The following is a 6,000-nucleotide window of genomic DNA, read 5'->3' as shown; positions in this document are numbered from 1 at the left end:
GTGGGACCATGCGGGACAAAGGCTTCTCTACTTTCTTATCACCTATGCTGTACTAAGACACTTTCCAGGTAGGCATTTTCCCCAAATGGCCTCTGTCTAGTTTCTTGGCTTTTATAGATCCTTTGAGTCAAACACAAACACACACACACACACACACACACACACACACACACACACACACACACACACACACACCTATAGATTCAAATATAGTATTTACACATGAGAAAGCACATGTGACATTTACCTCTCTAAGCCTAGGGTCATGGAGATGCTGGAGACTTCCAAAAACAATGTAGGCTATTTCCATTCCTCTTGCTTGCCTACAACAATTAGGTGATCAGACACTACTGCTGAAGACAGTACACACCCTGGTAGCTAGATACAGAGAAATCAAGCTGTAACTGAGCTGGAAGCCTTCTTCCTGCTGGCTAGCTTTCGGAATGCTTGATGTTCTATGCAGGTTGCTAGGGGAAATAAAGTATCAGTGATCTTACCCAGCTGTGACCTCTATGAACTACAATGCCAATCCACAAAGCAAGATATGCCCATTGGTGCAATAGCAGTATGACAATAGCAGGTTGGATTTGAGGCCCAATCCACAAGCAGGGGAAACCTATGCTAGTACTGTAAACTCAGTTAACAACCCATGGCTGGTGAGGCCATAGAGCCTTGTGGAGAGTGCATTACTGTCATTTAGGTAAATTGATATGATGCCAAACTACATTCTAAATATTCATGTTTCTACACATTGACAAATAGCAATCACATCCTTCACCAGAGAATCTCTTTGCAGTGAATGGTGATGAATACAGAGACTTCTGGCTGTTCTAGATGCTAAGAGTGAGTAACAGTTAAGTGATCAGCCATAAGCAGAACATTTATACCATAAGGCTCATGGAACATTGCCGAAGAGACAGCAGGAAGAATGTAAGAGTCAGCTGGAAGATGGGGGGGGCATGACAGGTTGGATTCAGGACAGGGCATAGCCATTGAAAAAATGATTTCACAATAGCTGAGATTGTCTGCATTGGTCCTGCATGGAGATTGGGTTTGCCAGCAGGAAATCATGGATTTGGGACGGCTTATGGAGACCTACTCATTCCTGATGAATTATTAACTACTGAAGGGTTCTCGGGCAGGAACAGTGTTCAGTTGTATGCCCCAGTGGTGAGTCCTTCAGGATCCAATGGGTAGTTCCAATCCTGTGGACACAAGACAATCCTCGTCAAAATCAGTGAGTCACAAAGCAAAATAATGCGACTGTGGGAAAGGGACCTGTAGGAAGTTTTGAACTATGACAGGGATGGAAGGGAAAGAAGTGAAAACGGGCATGAGAATATTCAGAGTGAACTATATGTGAAATTGAAACACAAAAAATAGCTCCATGCCTAATACATACTGGATAATTAATAAAACAAAGCTACCACCACCACCACCGCATCATCGTCGTCAGTATCACTGCAATTACCCAGTGGCTGATCAAGAAAGATGAGATTACTAAAGCCTTGACAGTGTGTGTGTGTGTGGGGGGGTGTGTGGAGCAGAAATAGGAAAGGTCACTGGCACACAATGAGACTAAGGACATTGTGGACAGAATAAAGGTGATTTGAACTCTCTTAGCTTTATCTGTATTTTGGTCTTTCAATTTTTAGCAGATTATGATTGATTTTGTTAGGGAAGTTAGTAATGAGAGATTGATTTAGAGTTTATTAATGCAAATGATCAGGGGTCACAAAGCCATATTGGTGCTCTCCTCAATTAGGCAGGAAATATATAAAACAATTAGCAACTAATTGTCCTGTGTGTATGAACACTGTGATAAATTAAAACATCACAGATGGGTGAGGAAACAGCACACAAAAACAAACAAGCTAACAAAATCCTAGCTTCAACAAAGGGGAAATTTGTCAGAGCAGAGTTTTCTGTTCTCTCCAAGGCACTCCGTCCCCATCCACTCTTGGCTGTTAGGTCACTTCTGCCTTTGAGTCTCTCCTTTTGGCTGATGAGTTTTACGGTAATGAGGATATTTAAAGGTAGGCTCTGGGGTTTTAAATATGTATTATAAGTACGTTTCATATGCGAACAGTGACTCAGTTGATCCATGAGCTTAGCCAAAAGCTCACGTGGAATGACTTTGAGAGCGCTTCCGGTAATCAGGGGATACGGTTGAGATGAGCAGCTGCAAATTACTGTGTGCCATTCCTTAGAGGGAGTGGAAAATTTCTAAATATCAATTGGAAGGCAATTGGTGGGGGAAATGCTTGTTTCATGCTCTTCTGCCTCCTTAGTCTCCTACCCTGAAGCAAAGCTCACTAGCAGGATCATAAATAAGAAAATGCAGAGATCATGCTAATGAAATAGAGGCATGCATGTTGAGTAATGCCTGCATCTGAAATGAACTGCAACCTGGGAGATGACTGCACCTGCTGCATCTGGGCTACCCAGTATGTGCACGAGTTCCCATGGAATCTGCATCTCTTAACCTTTTAATTATGGCTCCCAAAGTTAAGTTTTCCATAATGATGATTTTAAATGTACAGTTCTGTAGTGTCAAATATATTGACACAGCAGTGCAAGAGATCTTCACAACTCTTTCCATCTTGCAAAGCCCAAACTGAAAATCTGTAAACATCAGCTGCTGTCCCCCCTCAGCCCTGCTCCTGATAACCACCACTCTACTTTCTGTCTCTGTAAATATGACTGTTTTAAGTACAGTATGAAGTACTTTGTCTTTGTGACTAGTTCACTTAGCACAGTGTCACCAAGGTTCAGCCATGTTGTAACATGTGCCATTATTTCCTGAGAAATATTTTTCCTAGAGAAAAAAATCATTTTCCATGGCTGAATAATATTTCACTATACAGATGTTCCCCATTTTTTTATTCATTTATCCATTAGTGGACATTACATGTAGATTCCTTCACGCTCCTACCTTACATTCCTGGACAGTCTTACATATCAAAAAGAGAGAAGATGCTGAACAAAGTTAGGCGAGGTGCATTGTAAGGGTTGGCAAAATGAAAGAAAAGAGAGGAAAACATTCTTTATTTAATTTGCCTTGATCCCTGTCTAATAATAGAAATTTAAATCTGCTGAAGCATAAGTCAGACATGTTATAGGCCCAGAGTTTTCTCAAAATGGACTTTTCACAGACATCAAGCCCCCTTTTTCCTTTAACACAGATTCTATAAAACAATGAAGGCTCTTTCTACATATGTAGAGTCATGGTTGATCGATACTTTGATAAAAACAAAGAGCCTATGTTGTAAAATATAGCATAGTGACTATACGAGGCTCATGCAAATATTGGACCAAGACTAGTTAGCATGCAATTAATTACTCCACGCAATACATACTGATTACATGCCTCCTATGTGCAAGGCCCCAAAGAACACTCAGTAATGTCGGCAAGTTGGAGGAAGGAATACAACAATGAAGCAATAACATCACCATCCTGTCAGAAACAAAATTTGAGGCAACATGCACAAAGGCTGTTTACTCCCAAACCTGTAGCTATCACTACTGTTACAGCAGGGTTGTGAAAGGAAAGCTAGTACATTATAGACGATTAAGAAACACAAGCCGGGTGGTAGTGGTGCACACCTTTATTCCCAGTACACCGGAGGCAGAGGCAGATTTATCTCTGTGAGTTCAAGACCAGCCTGGTCTACAAGAGCTAGTTCCAGGACAGCCTCCAAAGTCAAAGAGAAACCCTGTCTCAAAAAAACAAAACAAAACAAAACAAAAAACAAAGCAAAAAAAAAAAGAAAGAAAAGAAAAGAAAAGAAAAAACACAAAGATTGTTTCTGATTCAAAAATATGCCTCCAGGCTAGGAAGGTTGGAAGTAAAGAATTTTGTAACTGGTTTTCAGGAATATCTGGCAGTGTTTGGTGTTGGTGGCATGGTGACAAACAAGAAGTTTGGGGCTGTTTACAAAGTATAAAGATCATCAAATGTTAAGAGCACATAATGCAGCTAGCTGCTGGGTTGTGTTTTTGCGGTCAAACTGTTATTATGGTCCTTGGGATGGAAAGTCACCATGGGAGGCTGCTCTCAAGTACTTTATATATACATCAGGTTACTTGCATAAGTTAAGTCGTTCTGATCACCACAGCTGAAGTGACAAAGAGGGATACTGTTTTCATTTTTGATAGAAGAAAGCTGAAACATAGACAGGTTATATAACATGTCTGAAGACACACAAATGGTTAGCAGCAGAGTCAGGTCGTGAATCCCCTGATCTGAACCTATCTACAACATTCCCTGGAAAAGGTCATTTAGCAGACAGAAAATGGGAAAAGAAGGATGCTGTCTTTTCTAGAAAGGATGGCGAAAATACTTGGGGTATTTTGCTCTTCTCATTAAAATCATCTTCATCATCCTATTACATAATATTTATTAAGTACTCTTAACTCCGTGTGCTGTATAGGCCTCTGGGACACCAAGAAAAGAAATAATAGATTTGTTTTTCTCAGTAAAAAAGGGAACATTTTGTGATTTCTGTTTTTTTTTTTTTAAGTTTGGTCATGCACTTTTTTCTTATTTTAAGATAATTTGACTTTATTTTTCTTCAATTGCTCTTACCTCTAAAGGGGAAAATGAAAACAATTGCAGAACAAAATAGTTCTTTGCATAAATAATCGGCACTGTCATTTCTGAGAAGTCCCAACAAGAGATTAAAGAAATCCTTAATGGGCCAATGAAGGAAAAGAGGGGGTGGTTCTCATCCCAGGCATTTAAGCAAGGTTTAGTTAAGTGGTTTTGATTTCAAATTTGATGGGTGAGAAGGCAAATACTTCACATTAAGTACATTCTGTTAAATTCAGTTTAGTGCTCACTATGACTTGAACATGGTTTGTCCTCGTAAACACTCATTTTGAGGTATAATTTCCCCTCATGAAACTTTTCAAGAGGCAGGTCTTTGAGGTTGTAATTGGTTAATGGGGTACGACCTTGCTGAATGGAGTAATGCCTTACCAAGAGATTGAATCAGTTTCCCAAGACTATTGGGTCTCTCGGAATAAGTTAGGTCTCTTGAGGCTGGATTACATCCCGGGAGAGGGAGTAGATATCAGACAAGCTCAGCATCTCCCCTTTATGTCTCATAGACAACCTTTTTTTTTTTTTTTTTTGCAGGTGCCTGTTTCCATTTTCTGTTTCCCACTATAACATGATGCAGTAGATGTTCTCATCAGAAAGCCAAGCAGATGCAACATCCCAAATAAACCTCTTTGTAAAAGTTAAATTTCACAACTTCAGATATTTTTATTATAGCAACAGAAAATGGAATAAAATAGGGTCCTAGATCCCAAGAGAGAGGCAGTGGGATGTCCAAAAAACTTTTTCCCTTCTGTACTCTTTGGACTAAGTGCTGTGGATTCTATCCAGTGCTGAAAAGGAAAAGTCAATTGTTCTTTTTTACTCTCACCTACAGGGCATTTCTCAAGCATTTTTTGCAAACATCCTTTGGAAAGAAAAAGTCAATAGTTTCCACCTTGGAAACAATCACAGGCACAGTGATAACCACAATCACAAAACAAGTGGTTCACTGGCCTTCCCTGAGCATCCCCCAGCACTGCCAGCATTACTATGTGAGAAAGCTATGATTGATAAATGGATGGATAAGAATCTCAGAAAGACAGGGAGACATCTGCCCTTCCACCTGGTACAGGTGCAGGGGGCAATGAAAATCCTTATCATCAGTTGTCTGTTAATAGATGTTCACTATGCATTGAGAAGGGCATACAATTTATGTCCTAATCCTCAGCAGAAACATATGTGGTAGACACTCGTATTAATATCTTCATTTATAGAAGAGTAATCCAGAAGTCTAAGAGATTAAACAATATTCTCAAAGTTACAGAGCTTGGATGGCATAGGCCATGGAAACCACCAAGTCCAGGTGTGCTGGTTCTGTTAGATTTTGTGCTGGTTTGAATGAAAATGGCCTCCATATGCTCATATATCTAAATCACCTGGGAGTGGCACTGTTTGAG

This window comes from Cricetulus griseus, chromosome X (assembly GCF_003668045.3).
Source record: "Cricetulus griseus strain 17A/GY chromosome X, alternate assembly CriGri-PICRH-1.0, whole genome shotgun sequence".
NCBI classification, from domain to species: domain Eukaryota; kingdom Metazoa; phylum Chordata; class Mammalia; order Rodentia; family Cricetidae; genus Cricetulus; species Cricetulus griseus.
The sequence above is the reverse complement of the archived record's forward strand: the minus strand, read 5'-3'. Positions refer to the sequence as shown.